We start from the raw sequence: 12328 nt of genomic DNA on the forward strand, positions 1-12328 counted from the left end.
TTCTTTATTAATTTTTTTAAGTTCCATCTTCTATTTCTGCTATGTCATGGCTAAAGGACGCCATGAAATTGGAAGCAAAGACAAATTCTTTCAACTAAAGCTGAAGTCTTCTTACTCTCCCATCCCCAGAGACTTAATGCTTGACCGCAAGATGTATTCTCCCAACCTGCCCTACTTTACCGCTCCATGGATACTATAAATGTGCCTTACTCAAGTATGAATTGTAAGTGTCAATAAAAAGGAAGCTGGACACACACCCCTTTCTTTAAGGAACGTGCTGGGTCGACCTTTTTTTCTGTTTATATCCCATCTTATCTGAGCTGTTCTTGCTAGTGCTGAAAGTTTCCAATAATGGAAATGAGGTGTCTATTTCCTCCTCTAAACTAAAAGCTTGAAAAATTACCCTCATACAACAAAACCAGAAGAAGGTCCATGCTTCTTGTTGACCATGCAATCCATAGATTTGAAGGACTGTGATAAAAGTAGCATAGGCAACAAAAAATTAAAACCAGATGGTCAAGAGACTGTCAACCCACTGTGATAAACCAGCAACAAATCAAAACAAATGCCCACAACATCCAGAATATATTTGGTTTTTCTGTAAGAATGGTACAATTGATTAATAAACTTAGATTTTCACTTTTCAACTATTATATTGGTATCAATTCAGTGCCTTTCTTGTTTTATTAAAAACACTGCTATGGAGTATTTGCAGAGTGTACGTACAATGAAACTTTGACAATATTTTGGCCAAATTTATTTAATGGTCATTTACTTTCTAATTGGTGTAAAGTAATCCTCTGAGTAAGGCAGTTTTACATGTTAAATTTCACATTATCTGTTTCTAAAATTTACAGACAGTAAAATAGAAGAATATCTATATTTAATATTTCTTTAAAATCACAACTGTAACTGGTGTTTCCAAGTCCACCAGTTGAGGGGTGAGAAACACAGTATGATTATAAAAGTGACTCTAGATCCAAATGGTAATTCCATGGCTTAGAGTCCCCAGTTGACTTCCTGAAAGGAGTATGAACTCCCATCCTTCTTGGAGGAACTTTTCTCTCAGACAAAAGTAGAACTAAGTAGTAAGAGGTGGGGAGGTCATCAATATTTTCACACTAAGAACACCTTGGGTTGATTAGAACAGATCTCTGTTGCTCCTCCATCACTTGGTCTTGTATTGCTGTTGCTGGTATCCTATTTTGGATACCGTTGCCTACAGAGAGCTCACTCTGCCTATAATGAAGGTCTGTGGGCTGAAACACTTCTGTCTTGCCACCAGAGCTTATACTCCATCCTTTTCCCTGTCCTCAGTTGATGCAAGGGAGTGGGGCTCCTTCACATAGAACCTTGAGGACCACATCTCACCAACCACCATTCCTCAGAAAAGTTAAAATTCCTTTCTCCCTCTGTGTATCAGACTGTCTTCACTTAGACTACTGATTACATTTCTCATCTGTCCACTCCATTTTCAGGAACCCTATTCCAATTGATTTATCAATTATCAACATCATTGGTCACATGGGAAGTTAAAGAAAGCTTCACCCCAAATTAAGAAAATTATTAAAATACTGGATCAGCCAGACTGTGCAAACAAACCAGGGTATTTTGGGGTACATGTTTTCCATGGTGTATGCTCACCATGGAGCATGGAGATTTTAGGGAAACAATTTTCAGACTCTCAACATTCATATGTTTTCTTTTCTAAATTTTTCTCTCTGAGAAAAGATTTGTATTTGAAGGTTTAAATACTGGTCTTCTTTCCCACCTCCCATTTCAGAATTGCCCTGGCCTTCTTTCATAAAGAAAGACCTGCCTTTCACCATCTGGAATCTTATTATCATGTGATGCCCCAGGGTGTGCAGATTTCTGGGGTGCCAGACAAAGAAACCATTTGAAATGCTCCTGTTGCCTAAGCCTTCTTTGATCATGGCATCCTGAACTTATGGTAAGTCTTCATGTCTTTCTGTCTTTTATTTATTTATGTTAAATGGATAACAAGAAGAGTTTCATGTTGTAAATTTCTTCATATATATTGTGGAACAGGATGACAGGATTGGACAATATTGATTCAACAATCTTCTTTGGTTATTCACTTGCATGTGAACGTTTACTCCAAATAGAAATGGTGTTGAAACTTTCCCGGTTGTCCAGTGCTTAAGAATCCATGCTCTTAATGCATGGGGCTTGGGGGTCAATCCCTGCTCACAGATCTAGATCCTACATGCCACAACAGAGGTGGATGATCCAGATGTGCTACAACTAAGACATCAATGAATAAAAATACTAAAAAAAAAGAAATGGTGGCATCTTTGCAACATCGTGGCTTTAAGTATGAACCTTGGAGTCCTGTAGCCCTTGTCCATACTCCCACTCCACCACTCACTAGCTCTGAATCTTTAGGCTAGCCTTATTTTACTTCTCTCTATAATGCCTTTCAAACTAGTGTCCACCTCATGGAGGTGCATAAGAATTAATGAAGATAATGCAGGAAAAGCATTTCAGAGAAAGACCAGAAGAAGATAAATGCCTGACCAATGTTTGTCACTTCACATTTTCTTAAAGTGATGTTACAACAGGGGAGTCTCCTCAGGTAAAATCAGCCACCCAGCTGTGCAGTGAAGGGCTCAGCCTCATTCACAGGGAAGTCTGGACTTTGCACTTGTTTCCTGGTAGCTCCTCTCTAAACCCTAGGGTTGTTTTCTCTGAGAAAGGGTGACTAAAGGTGTCAAAGGTTGACACTGAGAAAAGCACTTTTGTTTATGTGAGGTTCTTGGGACAGCCTGATAAGGATGCACATAATGTGACTTGGAGTAAAAAGTTTGGGCCACCTGAACATTGTGATTCAGGATGGGGGTTTTAATCATGCAGTATCAGCTGCACCTCTAGAGAGGTTTGAGCCTGAGATCAGCTGTATGGACAGTCAGTCATGCCTACGAGGTGAAGCCCCACTGGACACAGAGCCTGGAGTGCGCTCCCGTGTCTGCAGTGCTCACTGCTGGCACATCGGTGCTGGGAGCACAGAGCTGCCCAGGACGCCCTGGGAAGGGGAAACCAAAAGTCCCATGCTCACACTGTCTTTGACCCTGCCCTATATGCCTTTTTCCCTGGGCAGTTTTTATCTGTATCTTTCAAACTCTGCAATCCCCTGGGTATATACCAGGAGAAATCTACAATTCCTTAGTCCTTGGCTATCAGCACCGAAAGCATTCAGTATGCATGAGGCATTGTGTTACCTTAGACAAGTCAGTCTCCTGCCATGGTATAATGCTTGTGTTCCCCCCAAATTCATATGTCTTGTTTTATCTTTTTTCTGTCCTTTTTACTGCCCCCCTCCCCCCACAAGCTCACAATTTTTTTTTAATCTTCCCATGGATTTTAGTTTTCCTTTAAATGTTTTCCACCTTTTTGTCTTTCCTCTTTTCACTAGTGAGCCTTCTGGAAGAATAAAGCCATTAGTTGATACCTCTGTTTCAGCTGCCTACTATAGCCTGTTAGTTTGTACTATATGATTAACATATAACTTAAATCTCTTTTTTTTGGCTGTACTGAGGGGCATGGGGAAATCCTAGGTTTCCCTACCAGGGATCCAGCCCAGGCGCCCTGCAGTAGAAGCGGGGGAGTCTTAACTACTGGCCCACCAGGGAAGTCGATTTGAGCAGTAACATATGTAATCTGCATTTGCTGTGAGACTCTCATCATGGAGATTGTCTGTTTTGCCTTTCAATGACCTTTATTTATTTAAAAATTCATGTTCAACAAATTAATACAGCATAGGAAAAATTGTCTACCTTTAGGATCTGGTGTATTTCCTTCTTTTTGATAGCTCTATGATACGTATTCTGTTTTTCTTTTTGTTCTGGCTGCCATGCAGTCCAGAACCAAATCTGGTCTTTAGTTACATCAGTTGCATTAATCTGATTATTAGTATATTTGTTCTCTTCTCCTCGTCCTGTGGGGTTTAGGACTTCACCTCTTATCTCTGTTTCTCTGCGTGTTGATTTCATTCTCTCATACTACAAAAAAAAAAAAAAAAAAAAAAAAGAAAAAAAAAAAAGAAAACCTAATCCCCAAAGTGATGATTTTAGATGGTGGGACCATTTGAAAATAATTAGGCTATGAGTGCAGAACCCACATGAGGGCAGAACCCACACGAATGGGATTAGGGCTCTTGTGAAAGAGGCCTGAAATACTTGCAAATCCCTTCTATATAGGGATATGTCCTGGAAGAGGCCCTCACTTACTCAACCATGCTGGCACCCTGATCTTGGACTTTTAGCCTCCATAACTGTGATAAATAACGTGGTTTATAAACCACCCAGCCTCTGGCATTTTGTAACAGCAGCCTGCATGCACTAAGTCACTGGACATGATTAAATGGGAAAAAAAAAAAAAAATTGTCAATCTTGTTTTCCCTTCCAAGGTCATGAATGTGGAACACGTAGCATAGATATTCAATTCCTGTGGCACATGGTAACATATTCCATAGAATTGTACATTTCTTTAAAATTGTAGTTCTTTGACATGCTCACCTGGGAACATATTTTCTTAGAGGTAATAACATTTAAACCAATAGATTGTGGATTTTATGGGATCAGTTGAGGGTGTTAAGAGCAAAGACAGAGGTTTGCCAAAGTAAAAGCAATTCAGCCTGAAGATGGCACCATCACTGGTAGCTCAATCACCAGCCTGTCAGCTTAAAGATGAAGCAACTGGTCCCTAAGGCCTGTCACTAGGTTCTCTTCAGAATCCTAACATAACTGCTTTTTGACTTAGGCCTTGCTCTTTGACTTCTCTAGGCCTTGGTTTTCTCAACTAAACAAGGAAATTAGAGTAGAGAATCCTTTACATTTCCAAAGATTATGCAAATCTCTGTATAAAGCATGATTCCAAATTGAGGTTTTATTTTTTTTCCTGAAAGAAAACTTATCAATTGGTTATTCAGCTTCTGTGTTTGGATCTCTTCTACTTCTCATTATCTGCTCTATCTCACAGTATATTTCTCTAGCTTAGCTTTATGAAAAATTCCTTGATAGAAATAATTACTTGATTGTTATGGAATACTACTTTTATCTTTGGTCTTTCATTGAAAATCAGGAGTTGTAGTTAAGCACACTAGTGAGAGAAACTGTTTCTAAATGTCAAATAATTACTTGATTGTTATGGAATACTACTTTTATCTTTGGTCTTTCATTGAAAATCAGGAGTTGTAGTTAAGCACACTAGTGAGAGAAACTGTTTCTAAATGTCAGTATGTCACCTTGAGGAATTTTGCTATGCATACTTGCTCAGTTGTGTCCAACGCTTTACGATCCCGCGGTCTGACGACCCCATGGACTGCAACCCACCAGGCTCCTCTGTCCATGGGGCTTCTCTAGGCAAGAATACTAGAGTGGTTTGACATGCCCTCTTCCAGGGATCTTCCTGATCAGGGGTGGAATCCAGGTCTCCTGTACTGCAGGTGGACTCCTTACTGTCTGAGCCAACAGCTCCCAATAAAATGAGTCTTGATGTATACAGAAGATGTGATATTTGTCTACTTTTGTTTCCTACAGCAGTGGTTTTTTTCCCATTAACATATCAGTCCTGTTTCTATTCACCTGAAAGCTATCTAGAATGCAAGTTCTTTCTGAAAAATAAATAAATAAATAACACAAAAGGAACTTTTATCTGGAATAGCGGTTAAGATTTTGTCTGTTGTCAGTTTATCCAAAATACCAGAGGCTGAGTATTTGCTTTTAAGTGTAATATTTACCTCAAAAGGAACAAATAAATTGGTCTGTGAAAAATACCAGTTTCTGCCATGGTTGATACTCAGTAAATAGTAACTTCAGGGTAGTTGGTACAGCCTTTATAGACCCAAGGAAACTGAATTAAAGCAGTGGGAATTGGTGTTGTTCAGATAATTAACTATAAGACAGAATGTGGTCAGTGAGATAAAAATGGTGAGAATGAAATTAGGAAGCAATAAGGAGGGAGATGGTACTTTCATCTAGGAAAAGTAGGTAACAATTCATCAAGGGGGTGATTTTCTTTTGAACCTTTGAAGAGAGATTAGGTGTTCATTTACAATGTAAGAATATTTGATTTGTAGACTCTCCTTAAAGTATTTTCATCTGTCATGATCAGAGAGTACAGCTAAGACATGAACACCTCTAGTGAAGTTAAGAATCCTATGGTAAAAAGTATACTCAAATGGCAGGTTCAGAACACTGTCTCTAGTTCTGTCCTATTCAGACTTTTAGTCAGTGTCTCAATTATCACATTATCTGAGGACAGGAAGCTGTGAGGGCGAGTGTGTGGGGAATAAAAGACCGAACATCCAGTGCCTTCCATCTAATAGGGCAACAATTAAAAGCAAATGCATCCACAGTTCTGTGAAAGTGAAAGTTGCTCAGTCATGTCTGATTCTTTGTGACCCCATGGACTCTAGTGTCATGAAATTCTCCAGGCCAGAATACTGGAGTGGGTAGCCTTTCCCTTCTCCAGGGAATCTTCCCAACCCAGGGATCAAACCCAGGCCTCCCACATTGCAGGCAGATTTTTTTACCAGCTGAGCCACAAGGAAAGCCCCCACAGGTCTAGTTCTGTATCATGTCCAAACAATCTGGGTATGAGGGTTTGGGTGGGGAGAAAATACCTCAGTGGTTTTAGTTCACTGTATGCTGTGAGCATCAAAAATTCATTGAAATTTTATTCTTCACGAATAAAAGTGTTTCACTGAACAAACAGCTAACGAAGTTCCGCTGGATGCAAAAATGGACAGTAGTGAAGAGCATATATGTGGACTTTGTAAATTAGGACTTACATTTTAATAGAAAAACCTAAATGAGGTAAATTTCAAAGTTAAATGTTGCACCACAATTGCGACACATGTCAAGAGGAAAAAGCTAACTGGACAATGAATACCAGGTGGAATATGATCACTTCTGTGAAAGAGATAAGAATCAAGTTTTTTGGAGCATAGGAGATATTTCCATTTGCCGGGTAATTCAGGAAAAGATTCCGCTAAACCTTGGAAACTTGGTTTCTATTGCTAGTTTTGCTTTGATTTTATAAGTTTAGATAAGTGACTTAATCATTTTTGGATTAACTTATATATCCTTAAAGTGGGAGGATTGTCTAGATAGTTTCCATACACCTATGGACTGCTTGTATTTCACAAAGGAGGCAATGATAAACAATGGAAAAAAGACAACCTCTTTAACAAGTGGTGCTGGGAAAACTGGTCAACCACTTGTAAAAGAATGAAACTAGAACACTTTCTAACACCATACACAAAAATAAACTCAAAATGGATTAAAGATCTAAATGTAAGACCAGAAACTATAAAACTCCTAGAGGAGAACATAGGCAAAGCACTCTCTCACATAAATCACAGCAGGATCCTCTATGACCCACCTCCCAGAATATTGGAAATAAAAGCAAAAATAAACAAATAGGACCTAATGAAACTTAAAAGCTATTGCACAACAAAGGAAACTATAAGTAAGGTGAAAAGACAGCCCTCAGACTGGGAGAAAATAATAGCAAATGAAGCAAAAGACAAAGGATTAATCTCAAAAATATACCAGCAACTCATGCAGCTCAATTCCAGAAAAATAAATGACCCAATCAAAAGATGGGCCAAAGGACTAAACAGACATTTCTCCAAAGAAGACATACAGATGGCTAACAAACACATGAAAAGATGCTCAACATCACTCATTATCAGAGAAATGCAAATCAAAACCACAATGAGCTACCATTACACGCCAGTGAGGATGGCTGCTATCCAGAAGTCTACAATTAATAAATGCTGGAAAGGGTGTGGAGAAAAGGGAACCCTCTTACACTGTTGGTGGGAATGCAAACTAGTACAGCCACTATGGAGAACAGTGTGGAGATTTCTTAAAAAACTGGAAATAGAGCTGCCATATGACCCAGCAATCCCACTTCTGGGCATACACACTGAGGAAACCAGATCTGAAAGAGACACATGCACCCCAATGTTCATCGCAGCACTGTTTATAATAGCCAGGACATGGAAGCAGCCTAGATGCCCATCAGCAGATGAATGGATAAGGAAGCTGTGGTACATATACACCATGGAATATTACTCAGCTGTTAAAAAGAATTCATTTGAATCACTTCTAATGAGATGGATGAAACTGGAGCCAATTATACAGAGTGAAGTAAGCCAGAAAGATAAAGACCATTACAGTATACTAACACATATATATGGAATTTAGAAAGATGGTAATGATAACCCTATATGCAAAAGAGAAAAAGAGACACAGATGTACAGAACAGATTTTTGGACTCTGTGGGAGAAGGTGAGGGTGGGGTGTTTCGAGAGAACTGCATCGAAACATGTATATTATCTAGGGTGAAACAGATCACCAGCCCAGGTTGGATACATGAGATAAGTGCTCGGGCCTGGTGCACTGGGAAGACCCAGAGGGATCGGGTAGAGAGGGAGGTGGGAGGGGGAATTGGGATGGGGAATACATGTAAATCCATGGCTGATTCCTGTCAATATATGATAAAAACCACTACAATATTGTAAAGTAATTAGCCTCCAACTAATAAAAATAAATGAAAAAGAAAAAAAAAAAAAAAGAGGATAAAGCACAGAATGCCATATGTCCACATAACAAGGAGACCTGAGCTGTGTCAGAATCACGAAAGGCTGCTTTGTGGAAGTGGTTTTTACTGAGAGCTGAAAGATGTCAGGGAAGTCATGAGGTAAAAGAGCAAGGGTCTTCCAGGGAGAAGAAATGGCATTGATAAAGAGTTTCAGCCATAAGTGAGAATATAGAGTGAGAAGAACAGACTTGCTAGGATTGAACCTTCAAAGAATTTAATTTACTTGGTAAAACTTATGCTAACTGGACAATGAATACAAGGTGGAATATGATCACTTCTGTGAAAGAGATAAGAATCAAGTTTTTTGGAGCATAGGAGATATTTCCATTTGCCGGGTAATTCGGTAAAGATTCCCCTAAACCTTGGAAACCTGGTTTCTATTGCTAGTTTTGCTTTGAGTTTTATAAGTTTAGATAAGTGACTTAATCATTCTTGGATTAACTTATATATCCTTAAAATGGGAGGATTGTCTAGATAATTTCCAAGGTTTCTTCCATTTCTGAATATCCAGTGAATCCCACAGGCTATTATCTGGAATTAAAAAAAACAAAAAACAAAAAACAAAAACGCTTTTACATACCAAGAGTAATGGTTGAAATATCTAAAATATCATATGAAAAGCATTGAAATTCTTGTTTTTTGGTTTTTCTCAGTTTTTTAAAAATATAATTTCCAGATACAATGGCAAGATATTTAAATTATACATGACATTTTAAATAGATATACATTATTAATGTATTCTCTCATTGATTTAATTAACATATCTATTAATATCACCTCACATATATACCTTCCAAGATCTTTTTGGTGAGGACTTTTAAGTTTTCCTCTCTTACATGTGTGCTTATGACTTCAGTCATAACTCTTTGTGATCACATGGACTATATAGCCTGCCAGGCTCCTCTGTCCATGGGGATTCTCCAGGAAAGATTGTTAAGGTGGGTTGCCATGGCCTCCTCCAGGGGATCTTTCTAAACAGGAATTCAACCCATGTCTTTTATGCATCCTGCACTGGCAGGAGGGTTCTTTACTACTAACACTACCTGGGAAGCTCCACAAATATCAATAACACATTACAAACCATAGTCACCATGTTACACATTAGTTCCTCACACATTATTCATCATTTTACAGCTTAAAGTTTGTGCACTTTTACCAAATTCATTCTTAAATCACTGATTTCTCATCACTTATTTTTACATGGCATGTGACATGTTCTGTATTTATGATTTTGGAGTCAGCAAAAAAGATATCCTCCTTCTGTTGTAAGCAGTTTAGTGATAGATTTTTGAGGGACCATCTTTATTAGCAGCTCCAAAGCCACCCCTATCATTGTCAGAAATCAAGATGATTTACACAGATAAGGAAAATAAAGAAAACTAACTTCCCTGGTGGCTCAAATGGTAGAGAATATGCCTGCAATGTAGGATACCTGGGTTGCACCCCTGGGTCAGGGAAGATCCATGCAGAAGGGAGTGATTATCCACTCTAGTATTTTTCTCTGAAGAATCCTTTGGACAGAGAAGCCTGATAGACTTCCATGGGGGTCACAAAAAGTCAGACATGCCTGAGTGACTAACACACAATGAACTTTAAGGATTTGGAAGCTGTAGCAGAGTTAAGGATAGCTTAAAAAGAATAGCAAAACTCTTTGAGATAGGCAAGATCAGGGATACATGAACACTTTTAGGCCCACAGGGCAAAGGAAGAGAATGGATATTGCAGTCTCTAAAGAGTTTTGTACACAGCTGCAGCTAAAAGTGAGGGCCTCTGACCTGAGCTCTGGGCTTCAGTGGAGAAACTTGGCCACTTCCCAGCAGGAAAGAAATCAGGAAGAATCAATATACTTATCTCTTTCTCCACTGACTCACCAATATCTTTTGTCCACCACTGGCCAAACTCAAGTAGAAGTCAGAGTCCAAGAGAGCTAGAGGGATAAAATCTGGTCTTCTCAGCCTCCAAAAGCTCGTAACATAGTAGAAAATGATCAACAGGGTTCCCCAGGGCCATATAAAGAATATCAAATACACTCACCTTTTCTATTGAGTAGATATGTTTTATTTATCATATGAATCTAGTTCTAGTTATTTGTGCTAGACATTTAGAATGGCTGGGTATGATTAGCTTTAATGGGAGTAGTCAGTTTCTGATTTGACCTAGACTTGAGCATTTGTCACCGTTTCTGGTATGGTAATATTATTACTGGGAACCTAACCAACTGTATCCTTGATTCACTTAAACCCTTTGAAGAGATAGGTAATGTGACCAGACTTAGGAAGGGACCAGAAACTATCAAGAGATGTTTTTATACATTGTTGCATTCATTTGGTTGATTTGTATGTGTGAGAGTGAAAACTTTTAATTCCAAATTTATGAGAGACATTAGTCTGAAACTTCCCTTTTTCGAACTACCTTTGTCTGATTTTGATACAGAGCAATACTGGTCCCATCTAATTAGTTGGGAATGGTTTCCTACTCTTTCATTTTCTTGAAGAAGTTATGTCAAATTGATTTTAATTTTTTAAATATTTGTTAGAATTCTCTGGTCAAACTATCTTGGATTGATGATTTTTTTTTCAAAAGTTCTATGCTACACTTTCAATTTCATTAAAGGTTATAGCAGTATTCAGATGATACATCTATTTTTGCTTCAAGCATTTTGAGATTATGTTGTTTGGTGTATACATATTTAGGATTATTATGTATTCCTGCTGGATTGACTCCTTTTTCCTTATGTAATGTCCTTGTATTCCTCTGTCTAGAGATATTTTTGCTCTAAAGTCTACTTTATCTAATATTAATGTACATTTTAATCCTTTTATTTTCCAAATATCCATGCCATTTTTGAGTTTCTTTGGCTTTCATGGTGGCTCAGACAGTAAGGAATCCCCCTGCCTTGCAAAGACATGGGTTCAGTCCCTGGGTTGGGAAGATTCCCTGGAGGAGGATATGGGAATCCGTATGCTTGCCTGGAGAATTCCGTGGACAGAGGAACCTGGTGGGCTATAGTCCATGGGGTCACAAAAAAGTCAGAGACAACTTAGCAACTACACCACCAGCTGGTGTTGCTTCACATTTATCCCTTGGGAGGAGCAGCCCCACTCAGGCTGCCTTCTGATGCTAGGTTGGAGGTCAGGAATGCTGGGCCTGGTTGTCTTCTGTCACGTGCTGCTGTGTTTCTCTTCCATTCTTCAGGCCCTAAACAAGTTCCCCTTCTTCTTGCCAAATATACAAGGTCTCCTTTACTGGTCTCTTTTATTTCCAGAACAAACAGAGGAGTGGGCACAAAGAAATCAAGGCCATCTTGTCTGAACCAGAAGCCCACGGTGTGTTTTATAACATAGGGAAGAGATTTCTGGAGGGAAGTTGAGGACGAAAGTGGAAAGGAGTCCACAGTAGGTTGGAAATGAAAGTCATGCAATCCTTTTCTTTAGAATTCATGGGAAGCTGAGAAAGTAGTTTTTCTAGGTGATGTGTATATTCCGCTCTGAGTAAGTAAACTTTCTGTTTCAGCAAACTGTAAGTCTTCTGCATTTTTTCGTGAATTTTCTTTACAAATGCATAGGTATAATGATTTTCATATGATATTTTATTTATTCTTCTAGGCCTTTGATCTGCTTTTATTATGACTTGTGATTTAAACACTTGAAAAAAAAAAGAAATCTATTGTAGAGTTTGTATTATGTAACAGTAGATG

At 38.6% G+C, this 12328-nt stretch overlaps 1 long non-coding RNA gene across 1 annotated transcript in view; it reads left to right on the forward strand.

Annotated features, from left to right (window-relative positions):
* LOC136151348 (uncharacterized) overlaps positions 1-7498 on the forward strand; it is a 1173899-nt gene extending 1166401 nt beyond the window's left edge. The window contains exon 3 of the long non-coding RNA XR_010660016.1: positions 7363-7498. This is a non-coding gene — a long non-coding RNA (uncharacterized lncRNA). The remainder of the gene's footprint in view (positions 1-7362) is intronic.
* Positions 7499-12328: the final 4830 nt, after the last annotated feature.

The sequence above is a fragment of the Muntiacus reevesi genome, chromosome 20 (genome assembly GCF_963930625.1).
Source record: "Muntiacus reevesi chromosome 20, mMunRee1.1, whole genome shotgun sequence".
NCBI lineage: Eukaryota > Metazoa > Chordata > Mammalia > Artiodactyla > Cervidae > Muntiacus > Muntiacus reevesi.